The sequence below is a fragment of the Bos grunniens genome, chromosome 1 (assembly GCF_055505025.1).
Source record: "Bos grunniens cultivar Pamir isolate PY7600 chromosome 1, Bosgru_T2T1.0, whole genome shotgun sequence".
Taxonomy (NCBI): domain Eukaryota; kingdom Metazoa; phylum Chordata; class Mammalia; order Artiodactyla; family Bovidae; genus Bos; species Bos grunniens.
In genome coordinates, this window is record NC_141165.1 from 78,191,805 (window position 1) to 78,214,303 (window position 22,499).

Consider the following 22,499-nt stretch of genomic DNA (forward strand, 5'->3'; position numbering starts at 1 on the left):
TGGCCACAACATTCCTTTCCAGCCTCATGTCCCACCACTTCCCTCCGTGTTTTCTGCCACTGGCCTCCCCAGATTAGTCACTTTCCCCGAGAACACCCTGAGCTCCTCCCTCAAGGCCTTAGCACATCGTGTTCCCTGGGCTGATTTCCCACCTCCTCATACGTGGAAATCCTCTTGTGTGCTCAGGCTCAGTTTAAAGTCATCATCAGCAGGGCTCTTCCTGACCTTCCAAAGGACACCCGCATGTACTGGTATTTTGCACACTCTTCTACCGTCTTGTTGTGGGGGAGTGTGTCCTCTGTAACCCCTTTGAGAGCTCAAGGCAGGTCCAGCTCAGCGCCCACCTCTGCAGGGCCCATACACAGTGCCTCCAGGGCAGGAGGTGCTAGTGAAAGTCTGCTTTGTGTACCTCTGAGCGCAGGGCGTCTAACATCGTGGCAGTTCACGGTTGCGCCGGGAGTTGGGGTGGGGGTGTGTGTTCAGAAGCTCATACTAGGATTACCTGCGATTTGTTTCATCATGAGCCCAGACATTTGAATTCTGTTTTTGAGTCACTCTGGTATCAGCTCACTCTTAACCTTTCTCTGGCCTGCTTCCCACATAGCTGGCAGATGTCTTCTTAGCGCTCTGAACTTAGGGCTCTGGACTTTTTATTTCATGTAAGAACATAGCAGCAAGATCATATGGCAAGTCTGTTTTTGGTTTTCTGAGGAACCTCCATACTGTTTTCCATCATGGCTTTCCAATTTACATTTGCACCAAAATGTAGGAGGGTTCCCTTTTTTCCATATGATCCAGAAATCATGTTTGGACAAAAGTATAATTTTGTGGGTGTGTGTTTGGACAAAAATATAATTCTAAAAGTTACATGCATTCCTGTGTTCATAGAGGCACTATGTGTGATAGCCATGACATAGTAACAATCTAAATGTCCATGAACGGACGAGTGAATAAAGAAGATGATGTATATATATACACAATAGAATACTACTCAGCCACGAAAAGGAATGAAATAATGCCATTTGCAGCAACGTGGATGGACCTAAAGATTATTATACTAAGTGAAGTAAATCAGAAAGAGAAAGATATCTTAGGATATCACTTGTATGCGGAATCTAAAATATGACACAGATGAACTTATCTACTAAACAGAAACAGACTCAGGGATGTAGACAACAGACTTGTGGTTGCCCAGAGGAAGGGGAGGTGGAGGAGGGATGGATTGGAAACTTGGAATTAGCAATGCAAACTATTGTATAGAGAATGGATAAGCAAGAAAGTTCTACTGCATAGGGAACTATATTTAATATCCTGTGATAAAACATACTGGAAAAGAATATGAAAAAGAATACACACACATATATATGTAGGTATATATCTAAATCACTTTGCTGTACAGCAGAAATTAACACAACATTGTAAATCAACTCTACTTCAACTGAAAAATAATAACAACAGCGAGGTGGCATTCAAGAAAGATCTACTTGCTTTTAAGGTGAACACTTTTCAGTGTAAAAGTTCAGACTTTATTTTTTATCCCAAAGCTCCTTAAAATGTGAACATAGCGGTTTATTTTTCCCAGGTATATTTTTGCTTCTAGCAGAATAGCTGTCCATAGTATGGTTTTAACTGCAAAATAATAAAACCCAGGTCGTGGAGCTTGACTTTTGAAGACTTGAGGTCAAATTCCAGCTTTACCATTACTAGCCCCCAAATCTTGGACAGTTGCCTGACTTCTTGACCCTTAGTTTCCTCAGTGGACAATAGGAAATCTTTCTTATAGGGCTGATGGACAGTTTAAATGAGATCTTGGGCATTAAACTGAGGTTTTTACTACTGTCTGGCTCATCAACTGAATTTGAAGGCCATCTTCAAAACTGTTCCAAAGAGTTTGCTTTTGGTGGAAAACGTTTGGATATTTATGTTTTCAGGTATGTGTTTTATTTTTGGATGACAAAATAAATGAATTTATAGTCATGGAACACACAGCATCTAACAGACTTAGGAAGCATACATGGCTTAGACTCAGTTGTAGTTCTAGTAAATTAGAACCACAGAATCATAGGCTTTGAGAAGTTGTAGACAGACCTTGGAAGATGAGGATGAACATTGGTTAAGGCGCACTCTGTGCAGACTCTGTGCTTTGCATGCTTGTATGGAATCCCAAGAAATGGTTGCATACACCTTGATGGGTAGGTGTATTAGACCCATTTTGCAGACAGGAAAGCTTGAGCTCAGGGAGGTTGAATACTTTACACATGTTCAATATCAAAGCCTTGAAGTTTGCCTTGTCCTTGTGATGGGCTCTAAAATCCTTTCCATTTACAGATGTGATAAGATCTGCCTTTATCCTCTCATTCCACAAGTTCTGGGCCAGATAAAGCAGTGGAATTTTGCAGTCTTGGTGTCCCATAACTTATTTAGTGAATCTAGAAGAGGGTCTTGACTTTTCCTGCCAGGAATCTGCTCACTTGAAGCTCCTTTGATTCATTCGTCAGGGTTTACTTCTATTTTTCCCTTTTGGGAAGATACTTGCCATGGGCCAGCTCCACTTTTGAGGTCAGGAGTGTATTTGAAGATGACTTCATATTTTCTTTAAGAAAAAAATTTACAGGTGGAAATTAAATTTGTTGAGCATTTCCCATCATCTCCTTCAACATATGGTGGTGGGAAGTGACAGCACTGGTCTGGTAAGTAGGGAGTTCTCACCTGGAATCTGTCACTGACCAGTGAGAAAAGTTGGGCCAAGCCTTCCTCCTCTGGGGCTTCAGTGTCTTCGTCTGTAAACAGTGAGGACACCATCAGGTGATTCTTAAGATTTTGAAACTCTGCATGTCTTGTGGTGTCAAAACCATCAATTTCTGCTGAGCTGCGTAATCCTGCAGCTGTTTTCTCTGATACTTTTCAATCTTTAGGTTTAATCTATTCCACAATGTATAATTTTTTAAAGGGATGCTTTTATAGACACTTCTGAAATATAAAATCGGGGGGTAAATGGATGTTAAAAAATAGAAAACAACCAATTAAATTGTGTATAGTATGTAATTCTCCTTGGAAACTTAGGAAGAAATTGAGGAGCACTTTAACAACTGGTAATTTAAATTGCATTTGAACTCTGCTAATGGTTTGTTTGCAGAAGAACTTCAATCATTTCACAGCGGTTCTTTTGCGAAACTGCTTGTTCTCTTTATGGAAAGGAAGAAAAAAATTATTGAAAGAGAGGTTGACTATGGAAAAGGGGGGCCACATTCATTTGTGCTTGGAGAGAAGGTAGCCAATGCCTGAGACATTGCCCCAGGGCCATGGTGGAGAGATTTACCTTTCAGCAAAGTTTGAAAATCTGGGGACGTCAGCTGCCCTTTGCTGCTGTTGTAGAAATTGTTCTGATTGATGTCTCCCTCTGCAAGGAGAGGCTTAGGTTTCCTGGGGCTTGGAGTTGGGATCTTTTTGTTTTTCTGAGATTGCACTGCCCACAAGGCCAGTGTTGGCCTCCTAGTTCTCCGTCCCTCAGTGGCTTTGACGATTCCAGTGCCCATGAAGACCACTAGTTCTCAGGAAATGCATTGCTTTGCTGGACTTACCTTGATGATCCTCCATTTTCTCAACTTAGGTTTTTTTTTTTTTTTTTTTGCTATCGGGCTGTATGCAAGAGCTTTAAACAAATGTTCTGAGGTCTGGGTGTGTAAGTCCTGGTTATCCTTCAAAGCTGATTGTGTGGCTGAGGGCAGGTCTCTCTGGCCAGTGAATGTCAGTCATTTCTTCTGTTAAAGTGGCCATAAATCACTCCAGGGGAGCAGGACCCAAAGTGGAGCCTTGGGCTGCCTACCTCTCACTGTGCTTTTGGGTGGCCACCTCCCCGCTCTGGTCCCCAGTTTCTCCTCCTGTAAGTTGGAAGGGTTGAAGTGGGTCATTTTTAAGGTCCCTTTCAACTTTGAGCTTGTATAGGTATTTGAAGATTGAATGAGATCATATTCACAAAATGATTGTGTGATTGGGTCAATAATGTTTAAAATGACAACAGTGAAAATGGGAGTAGTCGTTTTCCTGGTATGCGGATTTCCCCTGAATCTACATTTTATAACAATCTGCTCCCCTAGAACACTTGTCTGTTGGAATATATATTGCAGGATTCTTGATAAAGTAGTACTAGTTCTTAATGAAATAAAGTAGCGAGGACTTGCCAGGAAGCGTCAAGATTGTCCAGCCCTCTACTGCCCATTGACTGTCATTTTTTAGGCAATGAAACTAAGGTTCACAGCAGCCACTGGATCCTATAGTTAGAAATTTGTCTCCAAATTCATATTTTTTTCCTCTTTTTATTTACTGTAGTTCAGGTTTCACTGTTAATTTTTTCTTGCCTAAAATGTATCTAATTGATCTCTCTCTTTCACTTTTGATATTATGATGAAGCTATCTCCCACTTCCCCCCAAAGCTGAGGTATGAACACTGGGGTACCAGCATTCTCTTTCTTCATCATTCTGAGACATATTAATGAAACAGAAGTGCCAGGAGCTGACTGGTGGCTTAGGAGATACAGAGATCAGCCACTACATTTGTGGGTTTCAAGCCTGGTGTAATTTCCAGTATGGTTTACCCAGCAAGCTCATAAGCTTGGGGAAGTTCTACAGCTAGTAAGATCCTAGAGATTCATAGTTAACCTCCTTGTCCCATTTCTACAGGTGAGATCATTGCGGAAACAGAACGGAGGACGGAATCCAGTCACCTGATTCCAGTTCAGTGCTTTTGCTGTTGTTCTACAGGGTATTTGTCGGAGGGAAGATATTTTTCCTCAGCTGGTGAGTTCTGTGCAAAAAAAAGAGAACTTTTTCCTTTTATAATCAATATGCATATTTTAATGAAATTTTAAAATCAGTTTCCATTTAAATCATGGGCACTGGTAACTAGGATGGAAGAACTAAGAAGAACAAAAATATTCTTCCTTTTTTTTCTTGAGTTGATTTTATTGATGATGGACAATGAATGGCAAGATATAATAATGCTAATAAAATGGACGGCAAAGCTAAGGCAGGACTCAGCCTTTGGAAGGTGGCAGGAAGAGAAACTGGAAGAAAATCTGGAGTAATTACGATTTTGGGTGGCCAATAACTGCACTGCTTCCTTCTTTCTCCTTTGGTGTGGAGGGGAGCATTCTTGAAATTGAATGACGAGAAAGAGTCAGTGAACAGTGTTATGGGTGTATGTGAGGAAAGGAAGTAGTAGTTTTAAGTGGCTGTTGCTCACCCCTGTGCAGGGTGCTTCTTCTGTGATTTTGTATTTTCACATCAACCCTTTGTGGTGAGAAAGGCTAAATTTCCTTAGACAAGGGTGTGTACCTGTCCTAAAGGGCCTGCAGCATCTCCACGGGGATCTGAGTTTTAATCCTTAGATTAAACGGGAATGGTGAGCAGGTAAGGTAAACTTTCCCTTTAACTTTGGAATTCCTCTGTGTTTATAGCAGGTAGAACATATTCTAGAAAAGAATCGATGATATGGGATATCCTGAGCTATAGAAGAATCTGAGAAAAACAGCTGAGGGATTGTGGGCAAGACTTCTATCTAGAATTCTAAATCTGTACTCTCATTCCCAGGGCCAGTCCCTAAACGCCTCACCTCTGGCTTTTTTACTGAATAAATAGTGTGTCTTGCCATGTTTATGGCTTAGTTTTTCAAAAGGGAGAGGATTCTGTTGTGATCAGTAAAACCTAACTCCATTTAAAAGTGAGGCTGAGTTTATAGGTTTTGTCACTCTTTTCTTAATCAGTGTGTCTTAAAAGAACACCCGGCTGGCTTTCTTTGCGCCTGTGGATCTACATGAGGTGAAAGGCTGGAAACCGCTGCTTGGACTCTTCAACGTTCATTTCAGTCTATAACATTTCAAACATGGTCTGGAATGTTTCTCCCCAAGCAGACACTCTGAGCATCAGATGTAAATCTTGGTTCTCTGCTCCCGCGCCTGAGTTTTTCCAGTGCTTCAAATTCAGTTGTGATGAATATGAAGCCTTGTACTTGGGTTCAAACAAAAGTTCTAGTGTGTCATGGCAGAATGGGAGAGAGTGCGTTACCAGGAGCGAGTTGGAAGAAGCTCAGCAGGGTCTGTTGTCCATAAGCTAGTTATGAGCCAACAGTGGTTTTTGTCCTCCAGAACACTGATGCAGCCTCAGACGGTGGTGCAGAGAGGGCAGTGTGGGTGGCTGACGGGCGGAAGCCGGCAAGTCTCGAGGGCGGGTGGCCTCAAGCTCAGTGTGGCAGGCCCAGGCTCTGCCTCTCTGACACGCTCCCTGCTCTGCCGTCTTGTGTGTGTGTGAGCTTCATCCACAGGCTGTCTCCCCTCACGGTTGGGAACTGGCTGCCCGCTGTCACCCGGAAACTCATGGCCGCTAAATGCTGGAGAAGAGGCGGTCCCTCAAGAGAATATCTGGGTGCTGTTAGGATGCAGAGAGAGGACTAACGTTTGCAGGTGACCACGGACCTTATTTTACCCTCCTGTCAGAACTCTCCTAGGCTGGTGGACTTTAGTCCTTGCCTCCTCCTCTGAAAGAGACACTGGCCAACTGGCCTCTTCACACCATGGTGCTGAGAGGACCGGAAATGATGTCCCACTCTTACTGGAATGGATCCAGAAAACGCAGGATGCAGAGCACAAATAACAGTGGCCTTTAAGAATATAAAACATGGTCAGAAGAGGGACAGTATCTCCTGCCCATGTGTGTAGCCCCAGGCTAGTGGGATCTCCGGCCTCTGGTAGGTGCACGGTGCATTTTCATGGATAGAAAGACTAAATCTAGAGGTAGTTACTGTCCCTTTTCCTGAGGGTGTTCAGGCACTGGCCAGTTCTCTGTTGGAAAGCTTTAGGAATTCTAGCACAGATGAGGCTGAACTGCATGCTTTTATGAGAATGAAACAAACCACTGGACAGAAATAGGCTTTTGGGACCAGTATGGCCTAAGAAGTCTGTGAATACAGTGAGTATGGTGGGGTGGGGTAGCAGAAGGCCTGTCAGTTATTAGATGTGCAACCCTAGAAAACAATATCCCTCCACCTTCATTTCCCTGATTGGAGATTTAGAAATAATAATCATTTCCTGCTCACCTCTCGTTTGCTTAGAGCATGTTTGTTGATAGATGCCAACCTGTTTGGGAAACTGTAAAGTGTGAGCCTTACATGATGGGTCATTACAGTTGCTTTCTTCTTTTGTTTAAATACAAAGAATATAAAGAAAAATAAGATAGTGACGATAAAGAAAAATACTGATCTTAAATATAAAGAAACGTAATGCAATGTAATGTGCAGGCCCCTGTACTCTTCCTGGTGCATCATATATATGCTCAATGTGTGTCCTTCCTTCCAGCTCTGCACCCCCAGCATCCTCAGGACTGGACAGGCAGTAATTTGTCCCCAGTCTTGGAAAGCAGCTAGATCTGGGACCTGGCTCATTGACGATGGTTGAGCTTGAGATGAAGTTGTGTATCATGGTTACTTTTTGTATTTGTTTTTGCTGTAGGCAGTGGGAGATGCAAGGAGGTAGATTTGAAGACTGAGGAAGTCTCAATGCTTTGAAACATCCCCTAGAAGCTACAGTCTGCCCGTTTGGGACTTGCTTTGTTTGATTAGATAATCACACCTTCTGCTCTAGGCATGACTTACCCAGTGGGAGTCAGGAAGGAAATTATTTCCCTCTGTTGATACTAGCATACAGTTGATGATGGTAGCTAAGGGCTCTCAGTTTTAATATTTCCTCTTTGGTCCTCAGGAGAATCAGGTATTAGTCTCTGCCGGAAGCAAAGGATTGGTCACTTCCGTCAGAGGTGAAGGTCTTGGCTCCCTCCAGTCGGTTGGTGAAGTGGTTTCCGGCATATGTGAACATCTGCGTAGCCAACTTTCATGTTACTGCTTCAAAAGTTACAAAAGGATTTGTTGAGTCTGAGCAGGGACTTGTCCAACCTCCTGAGGTTCTGTGGTTCTGTAACCCAGGAATGTGTTGTCAGAGGTATTTGCTATCTGTGAAAGAAGGTGGAAGTTTTCTCTCTCTCTGTCTTGCTTCCTTCCTCCTAATTCCTCATTCTTCTATTTCCTGACCTCAGCACAGTGGATACACTTTTACTCTATCTTGGGCAGAGCCCTAGTATGTCAGGGGTTCTCATGTTCTCTCTCAGTGGGCTACTGTGTTGTAGAAGGGTCTGATGGCCAATGGATGGAGGCCCCATGAGTCCTGCCTGGGTAGACTGCTGCCAAATATTTACTCCTGGTTCATAGAGCATATGTTTGCTCTGTACCCTGATCCCAGTGCTTGTGTGGAAATCAGTGAAACTCAGGGTATTTAGGACATCACAGTAAATTAGTCATAGTCCTAACCTTGAGAAGCTCATAATCTAGTTGGAGAGAAAGACATACATAAAAGTAAAATACACATTAGAAAGATTTACAACACACGTTTATTGATCACCAGATATGTTTCCAGTCTTATGTTAGGTGCTTGGGAAATCAAGGTACATAAGTTAAAGACTCAGCTTTCAGGGGGCTTAGATGAAAGGATGGGGGAATGGAAAGAACTGGGAGCATTGGGGAAGGTTTCCAGAAGGAGGAGATCTGTCTTCAGAACTTCTCAGTGAACCATGGAGCTGTCATCTGGATCACTAGGTCTGGATAGGGCCTGAGGGTGGTGTGGCTGATAGAAGAGAATGGCTGGGTAGGTAAGCAGTCTGTCACCTTCCACATGTGCTTCAGTCTCTGCTTCATTTTTCACCAGTCTACTGTTGTCAAATGCATCATGTTGATTTTGAGCTGCACTGATATTATTTCTATGGTCATCTTTGGGTGATCAGAGCATGCCGGGTGTATGGTCCCAAGCTAGCAAGCATCTCTACTTTCCAGGGGACAGGGGTGCCTTTCAATAGTTTCTGATAGCAGATCTCTTCTGCTCTGTTGCCTAGCCTCAAGAAAAATGGTGGCATTGGTAAGAGGTTTTAAAATAATCCACAACTGGACCTCTCAGATTGGGGTGCTATCTTCCTTATATATTGCTACTTAACAAATTACTCCAAATTTAGCACTTTAGAACAAGAAACATTGATTATCTCACAGTTTCTGTGAGTCAGGAATCTGGGAACAGCTTAGATGGGTGCCTCCAGGTCTGCCCTGAGGTTGCAGTCTCATCTGAAGGCTCTGCCTGGGAAGACCCACCACCACAGTCAGTCACATCATTGGCAGGATCCAGTTCCCTGTGGGTTGTTGGCTTGGGAGCCTCAGTTCCTTTCTCTTCCCGTAGGCAGTTCCCAACATGGCAACTGGCTTCCCTTAAAGCAGGTGAGCAAGACAGAATCCTTCCGATCTGTCACAGCCTTTTTGTTACCCAGTCCTGGAAGTGACACACAATTTCCTCTGCTTCATTCTCCTTACTAGAAACAAATCACTACATCCAGCCCACGGTCAAGAGGAGGGACTGCAAAGGGGTCTGAAGAGCAGGAGGTGCAGTTACAAGGGGTCTCCTAGGGGGCTGCCTGTAACAGACGCCCAAGCTTACATGGCATATGCTAAGGTACATATACTCAGTGCACCTCTGTAGATCAATTTTATTTGAAGGTTGTTTTGGAGGAGAACTCCATTTAAAATCTGAATCTAAGCGTCGATATATAATTGCACAGAATGCAAAACTGGCGTGACTTTTCAGAGGAAGAACACAAGTTTTTAATTAATGCCCTGCTCCTATGCCTCTGCATCTTTGCCCTCTTTAGCAGTTGGTGCTACTTTGGTGGAAATGTTTGCAAGTTCTTGATTGAGCTCTTTGCTGTGCAGATGAGATGCCAAGACCCAGAGATGTCTCTTCCAAGGCCACGGAGCCAGGGGTAGCCATGGGAGGGACGTCCAAGGCACCTCTGACTCTGGCCCAGTATGTGCCCTCCACCTCTTCACACAGTCTCTGCTCCAAATCAGTCCATACAACGTTTAGGTGTGCTTTCTCTGCTTTTTGCACCCTCTGTCCTGTTTCAGAAAGAAATTGGGGAAAATAGGTCAAAATTTGGAGGCTGTTGTCCCTTTAGGTAAATTTCAGGGTCTGCGTCTCCTGTTGAGTCACGCCATGTCCTGAAAAGTTGCATAAATCAGTATTACTTGGGTTAGACAGTGTGTCTCTGCCGTTATGAATAACATTTGTATTAAGAACAGTGAACCGATACACAGCATTGCTGTGAGACTGACAGGATCAGACAGAAAACCTCAGCCAATACTTTCTGTCTGGCAGAAAACCCTTTTCCAGATCATCTGTCTCCTCCCCTCACCAAAATAGTCTTTTTATAAAATCAAGCGCGGCAGTAAATTTCATAGAAGTTGACAGGTTCCCTTAGAGCCCACCTTAGCATTCCTAAAAAATTAATAGAAGTGGGAGATTAAAATGCTGGTCAAGCTCATTAGTAGCCCTGCAGCCAAAATATGGAAGGCCATCTGTAGTCATTGAGACTGTCACTGGCCAGAGTGCCAGTGCTTTTCCCAGTCCATGATCCCGTTTGGCTTTCAATATTTTTTAAATACTTTTGGTACTTTCAAAGTGTTTCTTATCAATTGTTTAATTTTCATTGCAAGTCCATAATAGGAAATAGTTTCAGTTCAGTTCACTCAGTCGTGTCTGACTCTTTGCAACCCCATGAATCGCAGCACGCGAGGCCTCCCTGTCCATCACCAACTCCCGGAGTTCACCCAAACTCATGTCCATCGAGTCGGTGATGTCATCCAGCCATCTCATTCTCTGTCGTCCCCTTCTCCTCCTGCCCCCAATCCCTCCCAGCATCAGGGTCTCTTCCGATGAGTCAATTCTTCGCGTGAGGTGTCCAAAGTATTGGCGTTTCGGCTTTAGCATCAGTCCTTCCAATGAACACCCAGGACTGATCTCCTTTAGGATGGACTGGTTGGACCTCCTTGCAGTCCAAGGGACTCTCAAGAGTCTTCTCCAACACCACAGTTCAAAAGCATTTACAGTGGGACAGTTAGGTAAAGTGGAATTTGGAGTAAGGAGACTCTCATGTATTAGTTGCATAATCTTACTTACATCATTTAATCATTTTCACACTACTTTCCATATCTGAAAATAATAGTGCTAGTAGCACCTACCTTTTAGATTCTTCTGGGCTCACAAAGCAGCATGTGTATTTAAAGTGCCAATTGTGTATGATATTTAGTGCATAGTTGGTGCACAGTAAATGTTCATTTCCAATCTCCTTAATAGTTTGTGACGGCTAGAAACCACTCTAGTTCTTTTCTCTATCAGGCCATTGTCTCAGTGTCCTTACTTTGTACTGTCCCCTTGGCTTACGTCAGACCTGTGGCATTTGCATATGTCACCCCAGCTTTCATCTCTTTTTCTGAATAACTAAAAGCCTTAATATTTATAATTTTGCTCAATGGCTCCCAAGACATAAATACAGACATCATAATATGTTCATGTTTTCTGGTCTTTGGAAATATAGTCGTTTTGGGAACAAGCTATTTGTACATTGTGTTTCATGAGGATGGTCTATTGAGAAGTCATTGTTGGTTTTCATGACAAGATCGTTCAGTCCAGAGAACGCATCCCACTCAGCTGCCATCAGCCACCTCTTCCTTTGTAAATGGAAGCTTCTCTGGGACCTGCCCAGGGCTGACCCTCTCTAGTTCCTCTTTGGACTTCTTTAGGATGACATCACCTCCCCCTGCTTCAATGGCGACTGGCTTGAGTTATATCAGTTATTAAAAATGATCTAATATTTTCCTTTTAAATCTAGGGCCCTGGCTCATTCTATGATTAAGCTGGTGATTTATTCATAATACGGTACGAGACGGCTGCAGCCACTCTATGATGTAATCTAAGAATGACATGAAAACAAAATAGGCTTTTACATAATGAAAGTGTTCCTGTAATACAGTTTAGGGCAAGGCTTTTTTTTTTCCCATTGAGAATGGAGATGGATTCTTTTACTTTTCCTCTAATCCTTTCTCTGTTTTTCTATTTGTAAGTCTTAAGACCTTTAAGTCAATTAAAAAAAAATCAGCATTGAAAACTCCACAAAGACTCTGGTTGACTCTTCTTGTCTTGTCTTGTCTTCATCTTTGTTCTCCTCCCCCACTGCTCTTTGTGGCCTCTGTTTTGGCTCCAACTCTCTCAGAAGCCCATAGCCGCCTCTCATCCCACCATAGTCCTCCCCATTCCTTTGCTTATGCTGTGCTTGCTATAAGAAATGCTTTTCCAATCCTGAATTTTTTTTGGCTAAAGGCAAATAGAGCTTACTGGTTCCTACAGGTCTGCTCAAATGCACCTCTTCCTCCAAGCCTTCTCTGAAGCTTCTGCCTCCTATCAGGAAACCCTTTCTTTATCTGTATTAATACAACAGCAAGCTCCCTATCCCCACTCCAAGGAGCACTGATAGAGTATCAGAGTTAGAGGAGGACAGAGGACTCAGGAATATGGGGATGGGACCTTTGTAGTTCTGGTTCTTTTCCTGAGCCTGACACACAGGGAGGTCCTAGCCCATCTTTGAGCTCCAGTTTTCCTCATCTGAAGAATGAATAGCTTGGATTTTGTGTGGCCACATGGTGGATTTGTAATGGCTATTTGAGGTGCTATGTGGAGAAGAGTTCTGAAGTTGTATCTGCCCATGATCATTTAGCAACGTCTGCAATGACTGAGGATGGGGAAGGGCATGGCAAGGTGCACGAGAGATTGCTGGGCAATTTTTGGACTGGATGATTTAGAGCTCTCTTTTTCTTTTACCTTCTGAGATACTTTGATTTGTTGACTTTAAGTGTCTCACCAAGGTCACACAAGCAATCCAGTTCTCAGGTGTAGAGGTGGCTAAAAACTACATATTCTAATGCAGGCTGGCAAGCTGGGACCCACAAGACTAGAGGGGCCATGGTTTACCAGAGGTACAAGACGCCCCAGATTCTGAATGTCCTTGGGGTGGAGGGAGGTCAGATGCTTCAGCTTTCTAATTTATGTCAAAGATAGCATTTCAAGGTCAAGGTAGGAAAGTTAGGTTACTCTGCCAGGGTCTTCCTGGGTCAGGGCTCACAGAGTTACTTACCCATGTTCTTTTGGATCCCCTGTGCCCCTCTCCCCAACCCCAGACAAAATGCTCAGCTCTCCAAAGAATGCTAAATTGCTTGAGCAGTAGGTCAGCTCCAAAAAAAGAAAAAAAAAAATGTCCTGGAACAGTGAGAGATGGAGGGAAGGGAATGATGCAGTTTAAGATGGCTGATGGCACCAGAAATCAGAGCCTTTGAGGGATGAAACAAAGAACAGGAAATGGTTAGTGTGGAGAAGAGAGAAAGGGATGGAGAAGGAGGGAGCAGGAGGGACTCTGCCCCAGAAGGGAATACAAACTCCCTCTTTGTGACCCCAGAAGGAGTTCTGGCATCATTGGGTGGAAGTAACAGAAAGACAGTGTGAGGGAGTGTGTTTTAGTATTAACAGCAGACTGCAGTGGCATGGGCCATTTCTGGGGTTATGGGTTCCCTATCTCTGAGGGTATTTAGATAGAGGCTGATACCAATGGGTTCTCTAGGGGGAAGTAAGATGTTGTTAAACTGGATACCCTTTAAGGTCACCCTGGAATTTTCTGAAGCGATGTTTTGTGTGCATTTGTGTGCAAATTAAATAATTTCCATTTTAAAATGAAGGCTTTATGGAGGAAAGTGATTCTTCTTTTCTCCATGGTCTTGGCACACAGAAATGCTGACTTATCTTGGGCAATCTTTTGTTTCACTTAGCATTATTGATGAAGGAAAGGAGGCTAACTGAAGATGTCTTAGTACTTGTTTGTGCTGAATGTATTTTTGAGGATGATTTCTGTGCTTCCTTTTAAGATACTTCCAGAGAATTCAGCTCTGTTGGTCTCCTTCAGTCTGTTCCCCGCCCACTCCCTGCTCCAGTGTCAAGAGCTTGCTTTTCCTGTATTATCTGAGTGCTTTGTTTATACCTTCAGTGGAGCATTCATGTCACTTTGCTCTGCTACATAAACAGATTTTCAGTCTTCCTTCTCCACGTTGTATAAGCTTCCTAAGAGCATAGATCTTGTCTTTTTCCATAAGAGCACTCATGGTGCCCGGTGTTGTGGTTTGCAGATTACTGTGATGACTCATTAACATAACAACTGGGTGTTCAGCACCTACTATGCGCTAGACTGTTCCAGGTGCAAGGAATAGAACCGTGAACCAAATCAGACAAACCCATTTGATGGAACCAGACAACCATTGATGAGTAAATAGAAAATATTTAGGTTGTAATCTGTTTTCAGAAGGAAAATAAGGCAGGTTAAGGGCACAGAGGGTGACCATGACACAGATTTAAATTCATTGATCTAAGAAGGTCTTACTGATATGAGTGCACAGGAGCAAGGCCTGAAGGCTATGAGTTAGTAAGCTGGAGACCAGAGTGGGGAGAGTGTTTCAAGCTGACAGAAAGCAGTTGCCAAGGTCCTAAGACTGAAAAGTGAGGCCAGTGTGACTGGAGTAGAATGACCCAGATGAAGAGTACAGGGGAGGGGGTCACCCATTCTCATAAAGATAGATGCAACAACAAATATTTATTAAGAACATACCGAAGATGCTCAGAAAAAAAGATTGCCTTTGTGGTTTAAAGAATCCGCAGAAATCTAAGCAAAGGATGGCAAAACTTATTTCTGGTTTTCAGCTGTAAGATACAGGGACAGTGACTGGAGAACCTGGACCCTATGGGGCGGGGGTAGGGGGCGCAGCTCAGAACGAGTCCATTTGCGGAGGGCACGGTTTCCCTCCTGTCTGTCGCTCTCCATGGTGGAGGACCTGCCTTTCCGAGTCTCTGCTCCTGTGTCAGGCGCACCTGCAGGGAGGCTGGGGCCCCGGGTGCAGATGGGCAATTGCATGCCTAATCACCCATTCAGGCACCCACTTATTTGTTTTCCACATGCAAATATGGGTTTTCTGCAGATGGATTTAATATATTTGTTGCTTCCCCATTTTATTTAAAACAAAACAAACGACCAACCATGTCAGTTGAGGGCAACAAATAGAAACATGAGTATTATACGGTCTTTGCTATTCATGCTGATTACATGGCTGAGAGGAATCCTAGGCAAATCAGTCTTTTCTGTGTTCGATTTTATTTTTACTTTATAGTGCCCCTGCTTACTCTCATTATTGTTTAATTTTTTTTTAAAGAGGGATGTGGTATTATTTATCCTAAATCATTTTTTCAATTTTTCAGGCTCCATATTATTTCTGTGTGGTTTCCACTTTCACCTTTTTAGTTTCTGAACTTCTGACCCATTGTTAAAAAAAATAAAAAAGGCATCATGGAGACTCCAAAGGCCATTGGCAGGTGGTGCCTGCAACTTCTTTAGCTTGGAACTAAACAAACAAACACAAATTAGAAGTATTTGCTCCTATTGATGTGCTATTATTACTTATTGTGCAAGATCATGCAAAGAGTCATCTCCATTTACCTGGGAGCCCCAGGTCAACACCAATACCAGAGACAGGGCTTTGGAGGGTGTTTGCTTTGATGGCTAATGAGATTTCAGAGCTCTGGGGAAGGGTGTCAGAATTGATAGAGACTTTGTCATCAATTTTATCCCAAATGCCTCACTTTACAGTTAGAGAAACTGAGGCTCAGAGAGGTGAAATGACTTGTTCAAGGTGTCAGAGAGTAAGGGGTAGAGATCGGACTTGAACAGCTGGAGTCCCGGCAGGTGGCTGCCTCTGTGGCCGGGGGATGAAGAGACTGCTGGAGCCCCCCTGAGGATCTCATCTCAAGGTGAGGTCTGTGTGTCAATGGGGTTCATGTGCCCCATGTTTGCGTCTCTTATAAACTAGCTAAAAAATCCTTTTGGTGTCAGATCTTAAGCAGAGAAACAGTGATGGGGATTGTGGAGGAACTGCTTGTAGCTTGCCTAATAACAAGATTGTGGACTGGATAAGAGGGATCTTGGGGTGAGCTTGTGTGGATGTGAGAGAGAGAGGGGAGATGAACAAACTAAGAGGGAGAGGGTAGACCACTTGGCAGTAGGCACTGAGGCACAGGATTTGTGAGACAGAGGAAGTCTGAGCTTACTGAATTGGGCTGCTTTATTTTGTAGGAAAAGAGAGACTGATATCCAGCGTGACTGAGAGCCTTGCTCCCAGTTATCTAACTTGAACTGAGTAGTTAGAGTATCAAACCAGCAATATCCTCTGAGAGACACTTTTATTTGAAAAAGTACCAGTCACCACAATCAAATTGTATTTATTGGTTAGCCAGGAGTGCTGCTCATGTGAGAGGAAGCATCTGCTGTCTTGGGGGTTCTTTTCTCAGACATGATTTTGGCAGGAGATGATTGTCAAGATCTGTGAGAGCTGCATGCTCAGGTCTTCTCTGTTCTTGCCGACATGACAGACACCTAACCAGACATCAGATGAACGCTTAACTTACCTCCCCAATGGCCAGCTTCCAAATGATCCCCTGAAAAACTTAGGTTTGGAGATGAAGGCTAGTTAAATAACATTATGTGAATCCTTTATTCTTTTCACTTTTGAATGTTAAACGTTAAGATGCTGGATTACCAGGGACGTATGCAAGGTCCAAGGTGATATTTTTGGAGATAGCTTAAGAGCAGAAAGGTCCCTATGTATGAAAAGGGCAAATTTGTCAGGAACATGCTGAGAGCGAGTCCACGGGTAGGGTAGTGGCTGCAGGAATGATACATGGTTCTGGGGACAGCCTTGACCCTGAAGGCGTCCAGAAGCCGAGCGTGGTGAGTGAGGGAAGGACTGCTGGTATACGAATGCATTCAGCCTGCTGTGTCTGCTCTGTGCAGGGGCTCTCTCTGCAGCTGTCTGCCCTGAAGTACTTGCTGTCTTATTCCCCTGCTGATACTGCACGGCTTGATATAAATGCTTCCCACCATGTGCTGGACGATCCCAGACACCGCCCGCAGCCTCTGTGTCCGTGTCAGACACAGCGTGTTGGGGGTTGAAGAGACTCCATCCTTATTCCTGTGTCTTTCTCTCCCCTCTGCACCACTGTGCCAACCCACCTCCCCCTTCAAACAAATCCTAATTGTTTGAGGGCTCCTGTATGCTGATTTGTTTGCATTTTGTCACTGATTTGTTTCCTGTTCATGTCTGAAACGAATTCATTTAATGTGAAATCGCGTTATACTTGAATTCTCTTTGGCTATATGATTTCTTTTTTCTTTTACTTAAAGAAGGTATTTTTCCTTCTCTCCTTGGACGTCTAGCTTTCTCGTCTACACAGACAATCTATTTTTGAAGACTCTTTGGGGAGTTGCTGACTTTGTTAGAATTACTAGTGTAGAAGGTATTCGGATGACAGAATCCCACAGTTAACTTGCTTTTCTAGAAACAATTTATTTTCCCTTTAGCTTCAAGGAGTGGGAAATGGGGCATTCTGAAAAGAAGAAAAATGTGCCAAATGAGTCGCAGATTTCCAGTGAGGCACATGGAAAAAAAGGTTTTGATTTCAGTGACCTCTCTGCTCGTTGGAAAACTCTGGGCTGGTGGCTTTCATGATTCCCAGGCTGAGCACTCTCGGGTTACACTGAGTGATGAGGGGAAATCTTGGGGTGGAGGATGCTCTCGTATTGGGCTCAGGGGTGTTATAGAGACACGCTGTCCTTTGGCATTAAGACACATCATTTCTTCCAGTTGGGTCATGTCTAAGGGCTAGTTCCACTACATCCACATCCCCAGCTGCTCGGAGCACAGAAGGAATGCAGAGCGTTTGGGGAGTCAGCCTTAACGTGGCTTATGTTTGAGCACGGCCCCTGGCCAAACTCTGTGATGCTTACTGATTTCGTTCAACCAGCTTCTTGAGTCTAGACACAGGCCTGCATCTTATGTACCCCGCCCACCCACTTTGGTATTGTCTCTGATTTGTTTTGCATTTGGGTCTATTTGGTGTGTATTTTTAACAGCAACCGAGTAAGAGGATGGGTGAGCTGAGCTCTGACCCCGGCTCTGCCGCAACCACCTGCGGAACTACCCTCAAAATTTTCATTTATTCAAGAAATATTCAAATGAGCACTTTTTACACATCAGGTACCTGAGACACAAAAATGTGTAAGACACGGTTCTCACCTTGGCTGCTTACAGTCAGGGCTGGGGGGGCGGGGGTGCGGTAGGGGACCGAGTACACAAATAGATCACTGAGTGACTTCTCCTTTCTGGGTCTCCCTTTTACACGTGGAAGAGTCAGAGCTGAGCTAGGTGATGGCCACGTTCCTTCTGAGATTCACCTGTGGTCATTTGTATAGAACTCATCAAACATCCAGTAATCACTTATCTAACTAAAAATTGGCAAACGTTTCCCTTTACCCTTCAGTTAATCGGGGGCGGGGGGTGATGTTGAAGATAAGTGAGGCAATAACTACAAAATGCTTTAATAAGCAAGTTGGAAAAAGACATGCTATAAGTTTGAAGCATTATTATTAACAGAAAAATGAAAACAAGGGCTGATGTTTTTAGAGAGAGAACAGATGGTTCCTTTGTTTAGAATTTGAGTATAAAGGAGAGAGAAAAAGAGATACTTGCCATATTGTTTAGGCCCTGAATGTAAGTGACTTTAAAATGCCAAAACAATCTGGTGAGGAAAGTCCCATGGATTCAAAATAGCTCCTACACTGATCAAACTATAATTAATTTAACAAAAAAATGACAGTAAGAAAAATCCTAATAAGAAATGCCACGGTGACAATTGACAGAACCTAACAAAAACTCCCATTTTTGCATCAACTCTAAAACTTAATTTTTCCTGTGTTCAAGACTTATACCACACAGCAGAACAAATTAGTGGGAACTGATTTAAAACTGTGTTTCTTTCAAAAAAATCATCCCCGCCCCCCAAGTTATTTCAGTTTCCCATGACTCATAAAGGAAATCTTCAGGATTCACAAGAAATTGGTAATCCTCTCCCACCTTTGCTGTTGGAGGCTGCTAGAAAAACTGTGCTTTGGGGGCAGTTTGAATCTCAGAGGACATGGGCTGGGATTGCAGAAGGCAGGGTCTGGAGAGGCTTTTCGAGAAACTTGTGGACAAAATGTTGTGAAATGGTTTCTTTCTCTCCCTTTGTTTCTGAATTTCTTGTTATCTGCCTTTGCAATGCACAGTTAATTAGTATATCCTTTTGGTCCGATCCTTGCACTCTTGTTTCCTGTCACTCTTGAGCTGACAAAAAAGTGGGCCACGAGAATGAGATCTTGGGCTACCAAGCCTTTCACCTCCTCTTAGGACGCAGCCTGTGTGCTAATGCTTCCCATACAACGAAGATGGCAAAATAAATTTGATAATCAAATAGTAAAGCTTGTTTCCTTCTGCAACCCTCACATTTTTTTATAGGTCAAAAACAACTCTGCTTTTGCCTGTGCCCTGCTTAATTAAAAAAAAAAAAAGCAAATCATGGTAAATATATCGAGCTACCCTTACTGTTCTCCTTTGTCCATGAAATCATAGTGTGTTAGGGAAACAGAAAGATTTCCATTTCTTGACTGTAATTGTAGAAATATATATTCAGAATTTTCCATTTATTGGCCAATACCGTAGAATATTGTGCCACGATGTGAGAATTTTCTAAAGGAGAAATGACTGAGATACAACTTGTGTGTTGTATCTGCTTCTTAATTGTTTAGTCATCTGAGTAAGTTTCTTTATCCCTTGTCATTTCTTGATCTCTAAAATGAGATTCAGAAGATCTCCATGACTTTTTTTTCCCCCAATTATGTAAAATTCATGATACCTGAGAGTTTGGGGAACAGATATTTCTAGGCATCTATTCATTTTTCTGACCTTTAAGTGGAATGATGACCCATAAACGCATGTAATCATTGGCCTCAGTAACTTATAGGTGGCTCGGAAGCAAACACCCTGCATTTCCTTGCACTAATTTGTTTGTGATTAACATTCTCTGCCCTTTCTGATATCCCATGCTCATATTCTGAAATGTAACTATGGGGTCTTCTTTACCTCTTGCACTGAATATCTTGCTCAAAGTTACTAATCCATTGCATGCATGCATGCAAAGTTGCTTCAGTCATGTCTGAATCTTTGTGACCCCATGGACTGCAGCCCACTAGGCTCCTCGGTCCATGGGATTCTCCAGGCAAGAATACTGGAGTGGATTCCCATGCCCTTCTGCAGGGCATCCCCCCGACCCAGGGATCAAACCCTAGTGCTTGGGTCTCCTGCATTGATGAGCAGGTTCTTTACCACTAGCGCCCCCTGGAAAGCCTGACTAATCCATCAAGTTACAGCAAACAGCAATTTATTGACATCTGAGGCTTTTCTTTCATTTTATGACCTCAGATGAGAGGTTTTGAGTCTCAGCTTCCTTTGCTAGAGGTTAGTGGACAAGGCCTAGCGAGGGGACTCTGGTTGTCTTGTCACCTGGATGAGCTAGAATAGGAACTATAGTTATCCTATATGTAAGGGCCTGACTTTCTGACCTTCAGAAATCAGAGAGGCATGTCGGTGTGGAGTGTGGGGACCTGAGTGTGACTAAACTCAAGTCACTTGATCTTTCTGAGCTTCACTTGACCTATTTGTGAAATGGGGTAATGATCTCTTTTCTGTGTGAAAGTGGGGGGCTTTCCAGGGAACTTCTAGAAAGACCCTGATCTATGATCCTGTGATCAAGTACCCTGCCCGAGGTACTAGTTTCCAGGGACTTGGCGGGGGGTGGGGGTGGGGGGGACAAAATAGTGGAGGATATTTTCAGAGGCGTACACATTTTATAGACTGTTTGGTGGGAGAGCAATGCCTTTGAAAAGTTAAGGAACCCTTTTACATATTATGTAAGGAAATTGATAAAAAACTGATACTCATATATGCAAAACGCCTTAAAATCATCACCTTTTCCCCCTCTAGCCTGGTGGAAATGGCTTGTCATTTTCACCATTTTATTTTTATGGTAACTGAACCAGGGAGAGAAATAATAGAATGCTGTCAGGGTCCGTCTGAGGATCCTATAAGGCAGGAAGGAGATGGTTGAAGCTTTTCCTAGAGCTTAACAGCTACAGAGGAGTTTGCAGTCTTCCAGTCCAGTGGTTTGCAAGCCCACCTGCCCTATTAAAACCTCTGGAGGAATTAAGAAAAAGATGCCCTGTCCCTAAGTTGCTCACCTGGATTACAGTGTGTGAGCTTTGGTCTTATTTTAGAGCTCCTGGGAGACCCACTGATGTAGTCTTGATCTTTAACCTGTGTCTTTGGTGGTATCGTGGTAATGACCCCTTTCCATGGGCCATATTATGGGCTGTCGCGACCCTGACACCTAAGTGAAACCACTAGATAACTAAGAATTTCACCCAAACTACATGAAATCACTGGAAACTCTGCTGAAAAGGCTCATAAGTTCTGTGAGGCTTTGAAATAAAGGGAGAGAAGGGGTTAACATTTTTTGTGGTATGTGCTTTCTTTTATGCTTCTGAGAACGTTTGAAATGATAGCAAGGAATATATTTCATTGCTTTAATTGTTCAAGGTCTTTTTAAAGTGTGTGCAATAAAATACCGTTTAAGCTAACTGACCTTTATATTTTAATGCTTTTGGAAAGGAACAATACCTAGTATTCAGCTGCAGTATAATTTTTAATTATTTATATATATATATATATATATCTTTTTTTTTTTTTTTTTCAGTCTGCTGAGGCTGTTTTGGAATCAAAGAGCTGAGAGTTCTGTTGCCTTCCCAGATATTTTACCTGTTCCTGTTTAAACATCAAGTTCTATTTGTTTGATGGTTCTTGACCTCATAATGTCTAACCTTTGTATCTTTTTTTTTTATTCCCCCTCTCAAACTTATCCAGGAAGGAAACTTCAAGGCCTGATTCACTATTTTTTCCTCCTGCTGGGAAGTTCAGGTGTGTAGTGGAAAGTAGCGCATGTGGGCTAATCTATATTTTCACCAAAAGAGTGCTTCTTGCCCCCCACCACCCCCAAGCTTGTGCATTTGGTGATAACCTCAAAGGCCTTCCCCTGGTGGCTCAGATGGTAAAGCATCTGCCTGCAATGCGGGAGACCCGGGTTCAGTCCCTGGGTTGGGAAGATCTCCTGGAGAAGGAAATGGCAACCCACTCCAATATTCTTGCCTGGAGAATCCCATGGACGGAGGAGCCTGGTAGGCTCCAGTCCATGGGGTCACAAAGAGTCGGACATGACTGAGCAACTTCACTTTCACTTTCAACCTCAAAGGCCAGTGCTGATAGATTTAAAAAAATTGGTGCTAGCTATTATCATGTTAGATATAGCTCATCTTCCAACTCTAAACTTGCTCTTTCTAGAAGGAAAATAGTACTCAGATTGCAGATGTGGTGAACTGGAATTTCAGAGGCTTCAATTGACCTACAAATCCTGTAATTATAGCCCTGGTTACATAGACACTGTGGCCTTGGACGTGTTAGGAATTGTTTACTCCAGGAGTTTTAGAAGAAGAAATTATAGGATAATTTTCCATGTTAAGAAATTAAAATATGCAACATTCTTTATATATCTATGAAACATATGGACACA

The 22,499-nt window shown here is 43.1% G+C and overlaps 1 protein-coding gene across 40 annotated transcripts in view; it reads left to right on the top strand.

The window, feature by feature from the left end:
- LPP (LIM domain containing preferred translocation partner in lipoma) overlaps positions 1-22,499 on the top strand; it is a 760,918-nt gene that overhangs the window by 65,110 nt on the left and 673,309 nt on the right. For 29 of the 40 annotated variants that reach the window (XM_086398829.1, XM_086398964.1, XM_086398670.1 and 26 more), the window contains one exon: positions 4,681-4,797. The gene's annotated coding sequence lies outside the window, so the exon portion shown is untranslated. Of the gene's footprint in view, positions 1-4,680; positions 4,798-21,796; positions 21,851-22,499 lie in introns of all 40 variants that reach the window. The other 11 variants (XM_086398886.1, XM_086398759.1, XM_086398770.1 and 8 more) reach the window with 1 other exon arrangement.